This window comes from Pleurodeles waltl, chromosome 12, assembly GCF_031143425.1.
Source record: "Pleurodeles waltl isolate 20211129_DDA chromosome 12, aPleWal1.hap1.20221129, whole genome shotgun sequence".
NCBI classification, from domain to species: Eukaryota; Metazoa; Chordata; class Amphibia; order Caudata; family Salamandridae; genus Pleurodeles; species Pleurodeles waltl.
Window position 1 is genome coordinate 37,966,027 of NC_090451.1, and position 19,564 is coordinate 37,985,590.

The following is a 19,564-nucleotide window of genomic DNA, read 5'->3' on the forward strand; positions in this document are numbered from 1 at the left end:
CAGTGGACGTCTTTGTGGATATGTTGTAAGGCGGCAGGTGTAAATCTAAGATGCTGAGACTGTAGCCTTACTTTACTCCAGTGGACGTCTTTGTGGATATGTTGTAAGGCGGCAGGTGTAAATCTAAGATGCTGAGACTGTAGCCTTACTTTACTCCAGTGGACGTCTTTGTGGATATGTTGTAAGACGGTGTAGTGAAAGTTGTGTTTTGACCACTGACTTCGTGTTGCACCACTTTGCACCTGGCTTAGCCGTCCATCGTCACATTGGTGGTCACCAGTTACAGACTCCGTTTTGTATTCAGCTTAGCCTTAGCTTCACCGCCACGTTAAAGGTGCAAGTATTTTTTCGTACAAAACATGTTATGCAATGTGTTTTCTATTCTGCATGTTCTTTTCTCACCCAAGGGCTAGGCCATAACGTGGAGGAGTCAGTCAGTCAGCATGATAAGGATCTACTAGAATGATGCTTATGGTACAGCAGGGAACGGCTTAGGCTTGGGAGAGACACCTTGGGATATTGGCCAAGTTCCAACGTGTTTCTTTCAACCCTCACCTAAAACAGCCAATATTTTTTAATACTATATATTTGCTGTGTATAGATTGAAGATTCTTTGAACATGTCTTTGTGGATATGTTGTAAGACAGCAGGTGTAAATTTAAGATACTGAGACTGCACACTGGCTTTACTCCAGTGGGCGTTTTTGTGGATATGTTGTAAGACGGCAGTTGTAAATCTAAGATGCTGAGACTGCACCCCTGCTCTACTCCAGTAGGCGTTTTTGTGGATATGTTGTAAGGCAGAGTATAAATCGCAGCTGTTACTGTATCACCCTTGCTTTACTCCAGCAGGCATCTTTGTGGATATGTTGTAAGGCGGCAGGTGTAAATCTAAGATGTTACTGTATCACCCTTGCTTTACTCCAGCGGGCGTCTTTGTGGATATGTTGTAAGACAGCAGGTGTAAATCTAAGATGCTGAGATTGCACCCTTGCTTTACTCCAGTGGGCGTCTTTGTGGATATGTTGTAAGACAGCAGGTGTAAATCTAAGATGCTGAGACTGCACCCTTGCTTTACTCCAGCAGGCGTCTTTGTGGATATGTTGTAAGGCGGCTGGTGTAAATCTAAGATGCTGAGATTGCACCCTTGCTTTACTCCAGTGGGAGTCTTTGTGGATATGTTGTAAGACAGCAGGTGTAAATCTAAGATGCTGAGACTGCACCCTTGCTTTACTCCAGCAGGCGTCTTTGTGGATATGTTGTAAGGCAGCAGGTGTAAATCTAAGCGGCTGAGACTGCACCCTTACTTTACTCCTGCTCCCTTGCTTTACTCCAGCGGGCGTCTATGTGAGTCCAATGCTATAGTAGTAAACCCACTGTTTCTCCCCATCGCTGGCCTGTGTGATTCTTGTGATGTAAGATTTGTCTTCATGAATAAAGACACAATATCTGGTGCTTGGTGACCCCTCTCCAGAGACAAAGCTCTGCCCATGTGACTAGTGTGATGTAGGCTCCTGGGTGTCTGAGATTCATATCTCACCAAGGCTGGCTACCCCCAGTGCTTATAATGGGTCAGGACTGTCAGGTACTGAGTACCTGCACCTCTGTGTTTTGAGTGTGTGAGTACCTGCACCTCTTTGCTTTGAGAGTGTGAGTACCTGCACCTCTTTGTTTTGAGAGTGTGAGTACCTGCACCTCTTTGCTTTGAGAGTGTGAGTACCTGCACCTCTTTGCTTTGAGAGTGTGAGTACCTGCACCTCTTTGTTTTGAGAGTGTGAGTACCTGCACTTCTCAGCCGAGGTGCAATACCTGTAATCCGGGTGTACTGCCACTTCTCTGAAACAAGCAGGTACTCTGGTATCTGGTACTTGTACTTCTAAGTTTCCATTTCAAGCACAGGTTGTCTTAGTTTTAATTGGAGATTTCCCACAGCACTAATCATTTTTAAGCAGAGGTGGAGCGCCTCTTGTGGGAGGGAGGCACCCTGGTGCCTCTGTAAAGTTGATGGGTCTGCGACAGGCTCAGTGATGTGTCATGTCTCAAAACTGGGCAGGTGCTCTGTGTATATGTGGTATTGTTTTTTCTGAATCATGTCAAATTTTTGTTTTTCATATAGCGCCTCCTTGCATAATATTTAGTCCCTCTCCGCTTTCCTGTGCAGTCATAGGTATCCGTGGTTGTTTTTTGACTTGTGAAGAAGGAAGTCTTCAGTTCCCTCTTGAAATGTGGCACCTACAATCACATCTACACCCTTGCATTTCTTAATTTGAGCTGGTGCTGGCATCAACTCTTAACTCCACACCGGCACTTATGGCAGTCCAACACATGGTGGCGCTGTTAGATCGGTTTTTGAGATGAGTACAGTAACACAGTGTACAACAATGTAACATACATTAAAATTAAAAATACCTGCCTGAAGGCCATTCCTGTGCTTTGGGGTCATGGAACGGTTTGAATTGTCACACGTGTAGGGGTGTGATGGCCAGTGGTTGTGGTGATACTGGCAATAGCAGCATTGACGAGGCAATGGGTGGCAGGCTGTAGTGGCCTCCTGACCAGGCCCTGACACTTATTTTTTTTTTCTTTACAAATTAAGCACTGTGGCCATGGTACTATGTAAACAGCCCCTTGTCGAAATGCTGCTCCTAGATGTATACAAATAAAGCAGAGGAGCTGGGCTTTACTTTAGCCACAAACCCGCGCACCGGAGCTACACCGCATGCGTGGCTTGGCACTGACTCTGCCCCAGCCCCTCCGCCTTTCATCAGCCTCAGAATCACATGCATGGCGCTCTCCCTCAGCCTCACTCGGGTTTCACAGGCATCTGCCTGAAATGCGCCTGACTCCGGCCCAGCCCCACCGGCCTGTTGGAGGAATCACCCCGACTGGCCCGGATTGTGCCCCATGTTCATGGAGCCTGACCCGGACCCATCCCCTCCGCCCTCCCAGGCGCGAAGCGCCCCAGCATTGCCTGCACCCCCTCTTTCCCAGTCGGCTCCGGTCCCTCCCGGGGCTTGGAGGGGCGGCAGGTGCGCCCGTGCTCCCCTCATTACCCCAGTTACCCCTCCTCCGGAGACGGCGGCAGAAGGGCGCTCATCAGCCGGACATTAGCATGAGGCGCGCCCGGCTCCTTGCAGGGTCCGTCTCCTTGCAGGGTCCGTCTCCTGAGGTGGGTAATCACCCATTACACGCGGTCCTCATTCAGCCCTGAGCGCGTCAGTGGGGGCAGGAGGGTGACCTATGAACCTCCCGCACACCCACCGCGCGTGCCATGGGCCCCCCGAAGAGAAACTGTGCCCCAGTGTCCACGCGTTGTTATATAGGACGCTGGGAGTACAGCTCGGGGCTCCAGTATCCATACATTGTGTGATATAGGATGCTGGGAGTGTAGCCTGTGGCCCAATATCCATACATTGCGTGATAAAGAATGCTAGAAGTGTAGATTGTGGCCCCAGGATCCATACATTGAGTCATAGAGGATGCTGGAAGTACAGCTTGTGTCCCAGTAGCCATAGACTTTGAGTGATATAGGATGATTGAAGATCAGCCTATGGCCCGTATCCATGGATTGTGTGATATAGACTGCCAGGAATGTAGCCTATGGCCCAGGTATCCATGCATTGCGTGATGTAGGATGCTAGCAGCATAGCCTGTGCCCCAGTATCCATACATTGTGTTATGTAGGATGCTAGGAGTGTAGCCTGTCACCCAGTATCCATACATTGTGTGATATAGGATTCTAGGAGTGTAACCTGTGGCCCCAGTATCCATACATTGTGTGATATAGGATTCTAGGAGTGTAACCTGTGGCCCCAGTATCCATACATTGTGTGATATAGGATGCTAGGAGTGTAACCTGTGGCCCAGTATCCATACATTGTGTAATATAGGATGCTAGGAGTGTAACCTGTCACCCAGTATCCATACATTGTGTAATATAGGATGCTAGGAGTGTAACCTGTCACCCTTTATCCATACATTGTGTGATATAGACTGCCAGGAGTGTAGCCTGTGACCCAATATCCATACATTGTGTGATATAGGATGCTAGCAGCATAGCCTGTGCCCCAGTATCACATTGCGTGATTAGGATAATTGGAGTGTAACCTATGGCCCTAGTATTAATACGTTGTGTGATATAGGATGCTATGAGTTTAGCCTGTGACCCAGTATCCATACATTGTGTGATATAGGATGCTAGGTGTGTAGCCTGTGGCCCAGGTATCCATGCATTGCGTGATGTAGGATGCTAGCAGCATAGGCTGTGCCCCAGTATCCATACATTGCATGGTATAGAATGCTAGAAGTTCAGCCTGTGGCCCAAGCATTCACAAATTGTGTGAAATAGGATGCTAGGAGTGTAACCTGTGGCCCTAGTATTAATACATTGTGTGATATAGGATTCTAGGAGTGTAACCTGTGGCCCCAGTATCCATAAATTGTGTGATATAGGATGCTGGGAGAGTAACCTGTGACCCAGTATCCACACATTGTGTGATATAGGATACTGGGAGAGTAACCTGTCACCCAGTATCCACACATTGTGTGATATAGGATGCTGGGAGAGTAACCTGTCACCCAGTATCCACACATTGTGTGATATACGATGCTAGGAGTGTAGCCTGTGGACCCAATATCCACATATTGTGTGATGGACTGACTTGTGTCTTACACACCCCTCTATGCGTCTTTGTAGAGTGTACATGTTCCTGTGTTGTTGAAATACTGATAAATGTTAATAAATTTTGACCCAGACACAAGACATTCCTAAGCAAGTAAAGCTGGTCTCTGCTTAAATGATTTGTCCAGGCTTGATGCAGTTTTAAAATCACCATGAACCTGAAAACTCAGTTTTAGTACTTCCATAAACTAGGTTGAAACCATACATAAATAAGGGCAATTTTTTATTCCTTTAAGCAAGTACAAGAATCTTTAGGCAGGGAAGAAAGTTTATTAAATATTTCCCCAAATGTCTAGAATCAGCATTAAAAAGACTTGTGGATGCACTTGAACTGCCGGATATTTTTGGAGTGAAGATTGACAGGGTAAAGCAGAGTCACATAATTCAATGCTCAGTGAAAAATTGAATTTGTATCCAAAGACTTTAAAAGGTAGTTCAACATTATAAGATGCTTTTTGAAGGATTGGGTTAGTCAGTAATGTTGTGCATCTGAGAGTATTTGTTGCACCACAACAGTGTGTTACTGAACAAATATTATCCTTTTCTGCCTTCGCTGATGGTTGTCAACTGCAGGCTTGGTGTTGGTGGCCCACCGAAGAAATAGGTTGAAGTCAGGTTTTCAGATTGACCAAAAAGCTATGCAAACGCCTGTCGCCAAAGTTCATTGTATGTAAATTAATCTCATACATATTTATTGTGCCTATCCTGAAAAGCTTGGGTTGAGAAGCCAGTGCTGGGCAAAGCTTTGTCTCCAACGTTCTTCAAAGATTGAGTAGTCGATGTACAGCTTTCTGGTGGTGCTTGTGACACCTCTTCATGATCCCATTTGAGGCCACCGCTTTGCAGTTCACTGTGCTATATGTCTGTCAGGGCTGCCACTTTCCAACATGGCGTACTCTGATTGCCTCTGACACAAGCGCAAATAGTTTCAGCATCAAATTCAGGGTATCCACAGACTTTTGATCTGACCCACACGTCTGATCTGGAGAAGCTAAATACATTTGAAATATGTTTCAGAAACTTTAGGAGTCACCAGATCACAGCATCCCTCCCACTGGAGAATAAGTGCAGGCCTCTTGGAGTTTTATTACAAGACTGTTCTGAAAAAACATGCATGCATCTGCGTATCGCACAATGTAGTCCATCACAGGGGTCGAATATCCACTTAAAACATGTATTTGAATAAAAGCTCTGTATATTGAATTTGGTCCATAGAAAGGTACAGCTTAGGTGACTGTAAAAATGTCCATTTAGTGTTGATAGTTTGAGTTGCATCTCTTTAAAAGGCAGGTAAATATGTCTCTGTATTTTAAAGTGTGCTTCCAATGGTGACTCATGGAATTCAATTCAAGTCTCAGTTAAGTGGTACTTGCTAGCAGTAAGAGACAATTACTTGGCTCCCCAGCAGTGTCGCCAGGTGCCTTTCAGCGGACCAATCTTTTCAAATGCTTTGGAAAGGAAAAATAAAACACCTCCTTTATATCAGAACTGCTGTTTCCGGGCCAAGACTTGGAATCACTTACCACCTTCAATTCAGACTCGCTTACCACCTTCGATACGGAATCACTTATCACCTTTGATATGGAATCTCTTGCCACTTTCTATGAAGTCTTGCTTACCACCTTTGATTCAGAATCACTTATCACTCTAATACGGAATCATTTACCACCTTCGATTTGGAATCTCTTACCACTTTCGAAGAAGACTTGCTTACCATCTTTGATTGGGAATCACTTCTCGCTTTGATATGAAATCACTTACCACCTTCAATATGGAATCTCCTACCACTTTCAATTCAGACTTGCTTACCACCTTTGATTCAGAATCACTTTGATCTGGAATCACTTAGCACCTTCAATATGGAATCTCTTACCACTTTCGATGAGGACTCGCTTACTATCTTTGATTCAGAATCACTTAGACATGGAATCATTTAGCACCTTCGATACAGAATCACCACCTTCACCAGAATCTCGTACTACTTTAAATTCAGACTTGCTTACCACCTTTGATTCAGAATCACTTCGACATGGAATCATTTAGCACCTTCGATACCGAATCACCACCTTCACCAGAATCTCGTATTACTTTCAATTCAGACTCGCTTACCACCTTTGATTCGGAATCACTTAGATATGGAATCATTTAGCACCTTTGATATAGAATCACCACCTTCACCAGAATCTCTTACTACTTTCAATTCAGACTCGCTTACCATCTTTCCATATCGAAGCAATAAATGATTCCGAATCAATCACTTACCACCTTCGATATGGAATCTCATACCACTTTTGATGAGGACTCGCTTACCATCTTTGATTCAGAATCACTTATCGCTTAGATATGAAATCAATTACCACCTTTGATATGGAATCTCTTACCACTTTCGATGAAGACTCGCTTACCACCTTTGATTCGGAATCACTTCGATATGGAATCACCACCTTCAATATGTAATCTCTTACCACTTTCGATGAGGACTCGCTTACCATCTTTGATTCGGAATCATTTATTGCTTCGATATGGAATCACTTACCACCTTCGATATGGAATCTCATACCACTTTTGATGAGGACTCGCTTACCATCTTTGATTCAGAATCACTTATCGCTTTGATATGGAATCACCACCTTCAATATGTAATCTCTTACCACTTTCAATTCAGACTCGCTTACCACCTTTGATTCGGAATCACTTAGATATGGAATCATTTAGCACCTTCGATACGGAATCACCACCTTCAATATGGAATCTCTTACCACTTTCGATGAAGACTCGCTTACCATCTTTGATTCGGAATCATTTATTGCTTCGATATGGAATCTCATACCTCTTTTGATGAGGACTCGCTTACCATCTTTGATTCAGAATCACTTATCGCTTCAATATGGAATCAATTACCACCTTTGATATGGAATCTCTTACCACTTTCGATGAAGACTCGCTTACCACCTTTGATTCGGAATCACTTCGATATGGAATCACTTAGTACCTTCGATATGGAATCACCACCTTCAATATGGAATCTGTTACCACTTTCAATTCAGATTCGCTTACCACCTTTGAATCGGAATCACTTATTACTGCGATACGTTGTGTTGATCCCTGGAAACTATTGTTTCCTGGTATGGGATGCGCTAAAGAAATATTCTAAAGTCTAAGCAGTTTTGTTAAGTTCTTTGCAATTGAAAAGGTACAAGTGGATATTGGAAGGTGGTGATGTGAACATAAGCAGGCGCCTTTTGTTGACCTACGAGGGCAGGAAGCCTAAGCCTTCTACACCACAGGACAAACAGAAGTCTGCATTTCAAAGGGTTAATCAGTTCATAAGTTACAGACATATTGCGAAATAAAAAAGTATACTTTTTCATTAAGAACGTCCTATTTTAAAACACAAGGTGCTGTTTCAGGCAGGCATTTTGGGTTAGGTGGACTAGTAGTCCTGTACGCCTCTTTTCCTTCTGTTACGTGCAGAGCGTAGCTTCAGGGGGGTGCTTGGGGTGTTACGCCCCCCTAATAAATGTGTTTTTTAATAGAAAGTTGGGTATAGAGGCTTTCAGTCGGGTATGATAAGGTGTTTGTGTGTTTTTTGTTTTTTAAATTCCAGGTGAAATCCGACAATCTTCTTCTTTTTTTTTATTTATTTATTTTTTTACTCTTTTTCTCTTTTTCTCGTTCTCTCTCCCCCCTCCCTCCTGTTATGAAGGTCTTAAACTCTGGTTATCTTACAAACGCCTGTGTCTTAAGCCCCCCTCTCAATCCGCACGCCTTTCCCTTTCCACCGGCCCTCAAGCCTCCCTCATACGAGGATTAACACAGTATTTTTTTTTTTTTTAAATGTGTTTTTATTATATATAAGCCAGCAGACAACATTGGAGTGAAGTACAGGTGATTACAATTTGTTCCAGTGTACATATACAATAAAATTGTCTTGCTTTACTGCATCTTCAATTCTCGTTTGGGAGCTCCATTCCCCCTAGGCACCCAAGGGTGCGGAAATCTGCACTCCCGAGGGCAAGAGAGGGGGCATAAGAACAATGTACATTTAAAATGCATATTTGGCTCACCATATAAAACAATAATAGAGAAACTTAAAGATACAGAGGAAAGACATAAAAGAAAGAACCGGAGCGTGCCGAGCGAGCACCGCAAGGGAGGGGGGAAAGGAGGAGCAGAGGCTGGGAGCGAAGCGCAGGGAAGAGCACTGCCCACCCCCCCAGCGCCGACAAGCCCGCCCTCCAGCTGCGGCCGTGCCAGCACCCCCACAGCCCAGGTGTAACACGAGAGGAGGACCGAGGGCCAGTCCCAGTATGAAGAGAGGGGAGTAGCGCGGCTGCCCCGGAGCAAGTGAGAGGCATCAACGGTATCCAGGCCCACCCGAGTGTACCATGTGGTTAAATGTTCCGGCCCCCTAGCAAAGAACCCAAGCCCTTGACCAGAATACCTTTGTCCAATAGGTTCTGTAGTGTCTGCGCTTCTGCTTTAGCCCACCGTAACAGCTCTGCCCGCCACTGGGCCACGCTGGGGGCACTTGGCGCTTTCCACTGCATGGCTATGAGGCGCCTGTACGTCACTAGTGCTAGAGCGATACATCGAAATGTTGTTTAAGTTTTTTGGGACAGGGGCGTTACGCCCCCCTAATAAATGTGTTTTTTAATAGAAAGTTGGGTATAGAGGCTTTCAGTCGGGTATGATAAGGTGTTTGTGTGTTTTTTGTTTTTTAAATTCCAGGTGAAATCCGACAATCTTCTTCTTTTTTTTTATTTATTTATTTTTTTACTCTTTTTCTCTTTTTCTCGTTCTCTCTCCCCCCTCCCTCCTGTTATGAAGGTCTTAAACTCTGGTTATCTTACAAACGCCTGTGTCTTAAGCCCCCCTCTCAATCCGCACGCCTTTCCCTTTCCACCGGCCCTCAAGCCTCCCTCATACGAGGATTAACACAGTATTTTTTTTTTTTTTTAATGTGTTTTTATTATATATAAGCCAGCAGACAACATTGGAGTGAAGTACAGGTGATTACAATTTGTTCCAGTGTACATATACAATAAAATTGTCTTGCTTTACTGCATCTTCAATTCTCGTTTGGGAGCTCCATTCCCCCTAGGCACCCAAGGGTGCGGAAATCTGCACTCCCGAGGGCAAGAGAGGGGGCATGAGAACAATGTACATTTAAAATGCATATTTGGCTCACCATATAAAACAATAATAGAGAAACTTAAAGATACAGAGGAAAGACATAAAAGAAAGAACCGGAGCGTGCCGAGCGAGCACCGCAAGGGAGGGGGGAAAGGAGGAGCAGAGGCTGGGAGCGAAGCGCAGGGAAGAGCACTGCCCACCCCCCCAGCGCCGACAAGCCCGCCCTCCAGCTGCGGCCGTGCCAGCACCCCCACAGCCCAGGTGTAACACAAGAGGAGGACCGAGGGCCAGTCCCAGTATGAAGAGAGGGGAGTAGCGCGGCTGCCCCGGAGCAAGTGAGAGGCATCAACGGTATCCAGGCCCACCCGAGTGTACCATGTGGTTAAATGTTCCGGCCCCCTAGCAAAGAACCCAAGCCCTTGACCAGAATACCTTTGTCCAATAGGTTCTGTAGTGTCTGCGCTTCTGCTTTAGCCCACCGTAACAGCTCTGCCCGCCACTGGGCCACGCTGGGGGCACTTGGCGCTTTCCACTGCATGGCTATGAGGCGCCTGTACGTCACTAGTGCTAGAGCGATACATCAAAATGTTGTTTAAGTTTTTTGGGACAGGGGCCTATACCCAGTAAGCATAGTTCGGGGTTGGGGGTTAGTGTGGTGTCTGTTCACTCAGCTAGTAAAGTTATTATTTCAGTCCATGTATTTCGGACTGGGGGCAGTTCCATGTCATATGAAAGAAAGTGGCTTCTACTGTTCCACATCTGGAGCACGACTGCGGGGACCGGGGGAACATGCGCGTTATGCGGTGCGGCGATAGGTATGTTAGATGTACGTAATTGAACTGCGTAAACCGGAAGCGGGGGTTGCGGGATACTTCGTAAATCATTTTCATAGCTTGTTCCCATGTGTGTAGTGTTAAGGGTTCAGAAAGTACACAGTCCCATCTGTTTTTTGCTTGTTCCTGTTTGTGTTCGGTCTGGGTATAGAGGATTTGATAAATGTTCGATATGTTTGTTGGTGTGGTTATGTTCCCTAGCAGTTCGTGAAGCATGGGGGAAGTATTTTGTTCTGCGTTGCCGCTTTTCCACAATGCTCGTACCGCTTGTCGCGCTGCTCCGTAGGCTATGAAGCCTCCTTGTCCTAGGGTATATTTGTCAGCTAGTGCTTCATATGTTTGAAGTTGCCAGTCATTGTATATGTCACCTATTGTGTGTACGCCCCTACTTTCCCATGTGCTCAGGCCAACCTTTGTTGCAATTTTCGCAAGTTTCGGGTGAGCCAGCAGCGGAATCCTGGGGGAGTACTGTGGATTTTTATCGCCTAGAAGTGCAAATCGTCCCCAAACCCAGTGCGCAGTAGCCAGCAGGATGTTGCATGCATGTTTAGGGCCTTCGCGATTCATGAGATAATGCAATACCTCGGTGCCGCCGAGATCCAATGAGACCATCAGCGTTTCTGCGTTGGTGGGATTCCCGATCCAAGTGGATATCCATTGCGATTGGGCGGCTGCATAGTATAATTCGAATCTAGGGGCCCCTAGTCCCCCCCCATAGCGAGTGGTTGGTACACTTTGGATAACGCAACGCGTCTTCGGCCATTGCCCCATATTAGGTCAATCAATAAGCTGTTCAAGGGTTTAAAGAAGGAAGTAGGTATTATTAACGGCAGCGCCATGAAGAAATAAAGAAGGCGTGGTAATAGTATCATCTTTGCTATGGCCACTCTGCCCATAGGTGACAATGGGAGCGAGCACCAAAAGGGCAGGGAGCCCCTTATGGATCTAATTACTTGGCCAAGGTTGCCCTCTCTTAGGTCCCGACTGTCGTGATAAATGTTTATACCTAGGTACCTAAATGTGGTATGGCACCACTTCAGGTCACCCGGGCTTGATAACGTCCTGTGGACCTCTGGGATCGGGCGCATAGGAAATATGCATGATTTTGCCCAGTTTACCATCAACCCAGTCACCGATCCAAATTGTTGTAGTAGGTTCAATAAGCCGGGCAGAGATTCCGTGTAGTCTCGGAGAAAGATCAACGCATCATCTGCATATAAGGACACTATCCTATGTACTCGTCCGTCAAGGACGCCCCAAGCAGGGGCCATTGTACGGAGGCGGGCGGCCAATGGTTCAATGGCCAGCGCGAGCGGGGATAATGGGCATCCCTGTCTGGTACCTCTTTCTATGTTAAGTGCTTCGGAGATCGTGTCCCCTGTCTTAACCCTGGCCGTTGGATTGGAGTATAACACTTTCACCCAGTCAATGAAGGTCTGCCCAAAGCCCATGCAACAGAGTGTTTCAGTTAGGAAGGGCCACCCCAGTGTGTCAAACGCTTTTTCAATGTCTAGTGACACTGCTACCCAGTGCCAATCGCCATCGGGGGAGTTTCCCATCAGGCGCAGTAGATTTCTAATGTTGCTGAAAGTATTGCGACCAGGGATAAAGCCCGATTGATCTTGGTGGATCAAATCATATATATATGGGAGCAGGCGATTGGCTAGGATTTTGCCAAGTAATTTGCAATCTGTGTTTAGCAATGATAATGGCCTATATGAGCGTACATCTAATGGATCGCGGCCTGCTTTAGGTAGTACCGCTATCAGCACCTCACGGCAAGTGTCAGGGAGCTGGCCTCGTTTTAGGGCTTCCCTTAACATTGCTAGGTATGGGGCTAGAGTTTGGGATGGAAATGTGCTGTAATATTCAATGGATATACCATCGCTACCAGGCGCCTTGCCATGTGTTAATTGTTGCAGTGCCTGTTGCACTTCAGTGATATCGATCTGCCTGTCTAAGTCCGTCATCTGCGTGGCCGTTAGGCGATTCAGAGCGATGCCGTTGAAGAACTCGTCTAGTTGTGTTACAGTGGGTGGGGGTCACGCCCTATATAGTGAGCTATAGTATTCTTTAAAGGCACTGTTTATCTCTGCCTGTGTGTTAACTATTAATCCTGTGTCTAGGCGAATGGCACCTATAGGGGAATTCCGACGTTCATTGTTTATAAGCCATGCTAGTAATTTGGTGGATCTATCCCCTTCCGCGTGTGTGCGGGCCATGTGGTGTCGATATTCGAAGTGTATGAGTCGGTTGTCTGTTTCGTTCCATTTAGAGTGTATACTCGAGAGCTTAGCTTGTGTTGTCGTGCCTTTTGCGAATTCGCTCTCGGAGGAGTGGATTTCTTGTTCTAGCTCACGGAGTTCGCGCATCAGTGTTTGACGTACGCCTACTGTCGTTGATATACATATCCCCCTTATAACTGTCTTATGCGCGTCCCACTCGATAGCTCTAGAGCTTGCTGTCCCATCATTCTGGGTGAAGTATGAAGAGATGTGCGTAGCTAGTTCTTTTCTGAAAGGGGGGTCATGTAGTAGTTGAGTTTGCAGGCGCCAGGTTGGGATACAGGAGCGGTGTCTGCCCCATCTGATTTGCGTTAAGAGTGGGCAATGATCTGATATTACCCTAGCGGTATAATCTGCGCTCATTATCCTATGTGTTAGGTCCTGTGATGTAAGGATGAGGTCAATTTGGGTATGTAGAAGGTGCACTGGGGAGTAGTAGGAGTATACTCTGTCATGCGGGTGCAAGTGCCTCCATATGTCAATCAGGCGACACTCTTTTATCCATTGATGTAGTGTCTGTGAATTTTTCGCTATTGGGGCGGCCACCAGTGGGGGATGTGATCTATCAATATCTATTTGCTGGACGCAGTTCATGTCCCTGCCCCATACACAGGGTGTAGTTAAGTCGTTTGTTAGTTGCGATATCGTTTTTTGTAGAAATTCACCCTGTCTGATGTTCCGGACATACAGCCCGTTGATCATAAGCTCCTCCCCATCTAGCAGTCCCTTTAATTGTATGAACCTGCCATCCTTGTCTTTTATGCTGCGTTGCACTGTGTAAGGGACCCCGGGGGCTATCCAAATCAGCACACCCCTGGCGAAAGTCGAGTCACCGGAGCAGTGTATCGATCCCGCCCAGCACTTTTTTTAGCCGCGCAATGTCCTTGATATGATGTTTGTTTCCTGGAGGATTGCTATATGGATATGGTGGCGTTTTAAATAAGTGTGTATCCTACTTTGTTTATTTATTCTGGCCATGCCCTTCACATTCCAGGTTAATATATTATATACGGGTTCCTTCTTCATTGCGTTGAGGAGTATTGTAGGGAACTATATGAGCTGTCCCCGAGACCCCATTTCTATGCACATCAACCCCCCGCCGCCACGCCCCCGTGCACCCAGCCCAGCCGCCCCCCCCCCCATCCCCCGGACACCCGCCTATGCGCAACCCGGTCACAGAGAAGGAGAAAATAGGCCCAGAGTGGGAGAGAGGAAGATAAGTAAAGATAAAAAAACAACAACGACAAAGGATATTCCAGACGAAGTCCGGTTTTAAACAATGTGGCGCAACTGGTGCCTAAGCTAGCGTCCAGAAAGATCAGTTCCATTCGGGTACCGTTCAGGTAGTGGGGGACGTGGATTGGTTGAGGTCGGGCTCTTGGTTGGCCCACCTTCAGGATGATCTGCTGCCTGTGTGATCCTGTGCGTGCCGGTTTTATAATCTAAAAGATAATTGGTGTTCCGATGCAACTGTCCGCTACCTCTCCTCCAATAGTCGCCGCAGCCCTTGGCATGTAATCACTGAAGATGGGGGGAGGTCCCATTTCGACTGCCGCGACGCCCGGGGGAGGCACCTTGGGTGTCCATCACTAGTACCTAGAGTTCATCTGCCGATCGCGGGGTGAGGTCCGGTCCAACCAGCAACGGGGAGGGGGACGGGCTATAGTCCCCACCATGCGAGGTAGTGTCGTTGGTATCCGTTTCACTCCTGGTGTCAAACAGTGAACGGGTGAATGAGCTGGTTTCCTTTAGGATTTGTGCTTGGTCTGCCACCATTTGTGACTTTGTAGGGCGGGATGTTGCTTTAGCTTTTTTTTTCTTTCTGGAGCTGGGGGTAGTCCATTCTTCGTTCGTTGTGTCTTCCTTGGCTGGGTCTGCCAATCCTTTCGCATGTATCCATGTCCATGCATCTTCAGGTGAGGGAAACAGAGTTTTTTTCATCAATGACTATGCGCAGACGTGCTGGGAACATAAGTGAGTAGGTGATGTTGTGTTCACGCAGTAATTGTTTGATCAAATGCGGTTCTCTTGCGCTGTACTTCCATCGTATAGTCTGGATATGCCGTTACCTTACTGTTTTCCAAGGTGATATGATTAAAGGTTCTGAAGTGTTGGAGGATCAAGTCTCTGTGATTTAGGAAGTGCGCTATCAGCGGGCGAGGTGGCGCCCTGGGCCGCGGGGGTCTGCCCGGGATTCTATGAGCTCTCTCTATCACTGGAGCTATGGCAGAGTCCTGCTCCTTCAGTATATTTTTCAGCCAACTTTCTATGAATTCCTCTGCTTTTGGGGTCTCAATACGTTCTGGGATGCCAAGGAATCTGATGTTATTACGTCTTGATCGACCCTCAGCGTCTTCGGCCCTGCGTTGTAGTTGAGCTATATCCTCTTCCATTCGTTGGATTTTGGTTCTCATGTCAGCCACTTCTGGTTGGGCGGTTTTTAATGCAGTTTCTGTGTCGTGCACCCTTTCTGTTAGTTTGCGATGGTCAGCACGAAGGAGTATGACTTCCAGTGCCGCGGCATCAATTTTCCCTTCCAATGAAGATTTAGTGTCCATTATTGCCTGCATGATTTTATCGAACTGGAGGAAATACGCGCGCAGTGTTTCATTTAGTTGAAGGAGTGTTGCTGATTGCGTGTCCGAGTGACCAGCTGATGAGGGGGGGTGGGGTTCCCTGTCCCCTAGGGTCCCCAATTTGGGATGCTTTGGTTTTACCATGCTTCCTCTAAGGGGCAGCCCCGCCCGCTTTACAGGGGGCCCAGGCCGGGCAATTGCGGGGGTCCACACCCTGCAGGGATGCTGCACGGTGCTGTCAGATGGGTCGGTATGAACCGCACGGGTGGTGCTGGTGGGTGAACTGTGTGGTTGTGGGCCAAAAGAGGTGCTCCAGAGAGTTTGTTCACCCGATGTTGCAGCCAGTCATGTGCCCTCTGATGTTATAAGTTATACAGTTCTTAGCCCTGCCCAACGTGTCGTATGCAGGCCACTCCACTCCCAGAACAACTTGTAACTTGTTGCCCGTTTCCTTGCTTTTCCCGGGGTGCTGCAGCTTCGTCCCTTTTTAAGCCCTGCTTTCCCCCTTTGGATGTTTTACTGCTGGTGTTAGCAGTCGCTTTCCCAGATAGATGGGTGAATTGTCAGGAGATCCTGTGTTATATTGCACTTTGATTTAGACTACTTGTGTCTGTTCAGTCCTTTTTTTTTTTTTTTCTCCTTATTTGTTTTCCACTCCCGCCTTTACTGTTGTTTCTCGTTGTGGTAGGTCTGCCTTTGTACTGGGTTTTAATATGGCGTTGCTTTTCTTATGGCTCCATTTATCCAGTACGATCTTCACTGTGCCGTGGGGAGCCAGCCACCTTCCTTTGCCCAGCACGCCAGGCCCGGTGCGCTTTGAATTTCCTTGAGCTGGGCGCCAGGGGGCCACGGCCCGTCCAGGTCTCACCCGCCTTTGCTGTTGTTTTTATTATGGTAGGGTTTTTATATGGCACTGCTTACTTATGGCTCCAGTTATTCAGTATAATCTTCGCTTTGTGGTGGGGGGTGGACACCTTCCCCGGCCCCGCATGGCAGGCCCAGCGCGCTTCGGATCCCGCCCAAGCCGGGCGCCAGGGGGGGGCCACGGCCCGTCCCGGACACGGGCACCAGCACAATCCCCCCGATCCAGTGGGGGACAACCCAGGAGCCGGCTCACGCGCGCGCCCGCCGGGGTGACACAAGCGCACCCCCGGCCCACCCACCCACCCAGCGCGCGGCCGGGCCGGAGCGCCGAACGCGCTGCTCACCTTCCTGGGGGCGGCCCCCGGCGCCGCAGCCCGTACTCGCGGGCCTCACGGTAGCGCAGCACCGTAGGAGCTCCGGCAGGGGCCGGGCAGATCCCACGACGACTGTTCTTTACGCGGTGCCCACGGTTGAGGCCCGCGGCCTCAGACCAGGTCCACGCCGATGCCTCAGCTGATCTCCACCAGGCGCCGCCTCCTCAAACCCAGCAAACCTTCGGTACGTTCACGGCCGGCTGTTGGGCTCACACACGCTTCAGTTCCTGTTTTTGGATGCGGCCAGGCACACGATCATGCAATATTGGTGGGCCGTGAGCGGAGCTCTTCGCTTAAGCGTCCGCTCCGGCAGCCATTTTGGCCACGCCCCCCCGGATTAACACGGTGTGCCATTGTGATTGTCGGAAAATCTGAAGCTCGTCCCTCTAAATTTCCCCCCCCCCGGTATAACTAGCCAAGCGGTGCCCCTGCTTACGTGGCTTTGTTAATTAGCCCCAAAAATCTAAAATGAGAATAAAATGTGAATATTTATGTACAATGTGTACAACTAGAAAGGACTGTTCCCTCTTTGCACTTTTACTAATAGGAAGAGTACTCAAAGAGTACTCCTGTATTACTACTTTCCATACTCGCAAATGTTTTTGTGAATGGCAAAAAAGAGAACTGGAGCTGCTTGCAGTTATATACCGAAGTGTATATGCACAGGTGGTTGCTACAAGGTTAGGTGTGTGTTAAAAAAACAGCAGAGGAGTGAGATATGACGATTGAAAGGTGAGAAAACTAATCTGTTTTTCCCAGCGATTGCCTTGACGACTGATTTTGTGGCACACCTAACTGAAGGTGGCATCTGAGAAAATATGTAATTTAACATGTGTGTCATCCATAAAGTGGCAAGTGGGTGGTGTATCTAACCGTGGCAGTAACAAATATCCGATATGAAATTGGAAGCACCGCTCACACTTCTAGCATTGCAGCATCCGGATTTTACAGTTGCTTGACAAAAGGGGAAAAGTGCAGTGCTGGCTTGCTCCTAATAAAAAGGGTGGGCGGATGTGGCGAGTGGGGTAGAGGGGGGGTGTAGCGGGACATTTAATAATAAAAAAATAATAATAAAGAAAAAACGTATCTCCTCCATTGCTGCCACTCCTCAGACCCTCGTCGTTGGCACTGCAGGCACACCCTCCCAGCCTGCCCTGCGGCCAATCCTGACGCTCCTCAGAGCAGTGTCAGCATTGGTTGGGAGCACCCAGCCAGGGTTCTCCCAGGCAGACTGGGAGCCTCGCTCCAGCCCGGCAACACAGGGAGCCTACTGCACATGTGTGTTTGGCCGGCCCGAGATCACCAGCCAAACACACATGCGATCTGAGGGGACTGCTCTGTGCACTCCCCTCCGAGGCTGTCATCCCCTATGCCCCACCCCTTTGAAAGAGTTGCAGCTTCTGCTGGTGATGGGGATGACGCTCCTCCGCCTCTATAGAGGAGCCACCCATGAAAAAGTGACAAAAACCACAAAAGAAGAAACACACAAGCACAGATGTCTCAAGATATAACATTAATTGATTTAAGCTTGCATCCAACGAGAAGAGAGATGTCTTGTAGAGTGAGACAAACCCTTCATCTCTTGATTTGTTAGCAAAGTGTGTTCTTGAAATCACACTTCCACAGTATGTTACATGTAAACAAAATGGAGCATAAGCTAACTATGTGTGGGACACAGGGAAAGAGGTGGGCTAGTTACTGAGCGTAAAACACAAGATCCTTATCTTAGACCAAAACTGGTATTTGTTTATTGGTGGGTGGAAAGTGAATTAGATGAAACCAACTTCATACACTTAAAAGCATACAGTAAAAACAGAGAATCCAATTTAAAAAATGGACAATGCTCTCTTAAGTAACATTACATCCCTAAAAACTTTGTCAAAGGTTCAGCGAAACTAATATCCTTTAAAAGATGAAGTTCTTGGATGTATCTAAAAATACTAACTAGAAGCACAGGGCAAGCTCTCCACTGCCGGCGACTACCCACTTACCCGGCTTTGCTGCCTTCTTGAGGGCCTGCCTCCTGGGCTTGTCCCGGGCTGGTAGCAGGCGTACACAAGGTGGTACCACCAGGGTGTAGCTCCTACCCTGTGTTTTTTGTGGCTGCAGCCTGCGGGCTCTCTTTTTTTATTAGTCATAGTCTCTATTTATGCATCTCTGTACCCTTATCCATCACCTCTTTTTAAGTCTGGCTTTGGAATACACATCTGTGAAGCTGAACTATTGCTTACAGTATATGCAGAGTGCGCTTTGAGTACGTCGTTTTTATCCATTGGCTCTACTTGGGTCTGCTCTGTTTAGCCATCGGCTTGGTAGATTTTCAATAACGTCTTGACTCAGCCCAGCAGAGTATTCATCTCTCACCTATTGCTATTGGCTGTTTCGGTGTATCCTTCCCAGTGCTTTATTTGTGTCAAAATAAAGTGCCAGGGCCTTTCTTAGGAGACCACTGCAGCTGCACCCCTCCCTTTGCCCCTGTCAGTAATGCTAATGCCAGCACTAACACTAACCGTGTCACTCCTACAAGTGTAACAGTTCAGACTATTCCAAGCCACCCAAGGAGGCAGGTAGTAGTAATATGTCATGTATATTGAATGATTAAAACTTCTATTGTTGTGTGTCTGTGCTGTCCAAATGTTAGACACATAGCACCACCATGTGGTGGACTCTCATAAGTGCCAGCATTGACAATTAAGTGCTGGTGCAGAGTCCCGACAACCACTGGCTCAAATTAAGCACTGATCATTCCACCTCCTCTTTAGTTCTTGCATTAAAGCACACCAGGGACTAATTTACAACCATAGCCCTCTCTGAGC

The 19,564-nt window shown here is 47.4% G+C and overlaps 1 protein-coding gene across 2 annotated transcripts in view; it reads left to right on the plus strand.

Moving 5' to 3' along the window:
• Positions 1 to 19,564, plus strand: part of HAPLN4 (hyaluronan and proteoglycan link protein 4) — a 130,781-nt gene that overhangs the window by 12,981 nt on the left and 98,236 nt on the right. The window lies entirely within an intron of this gene.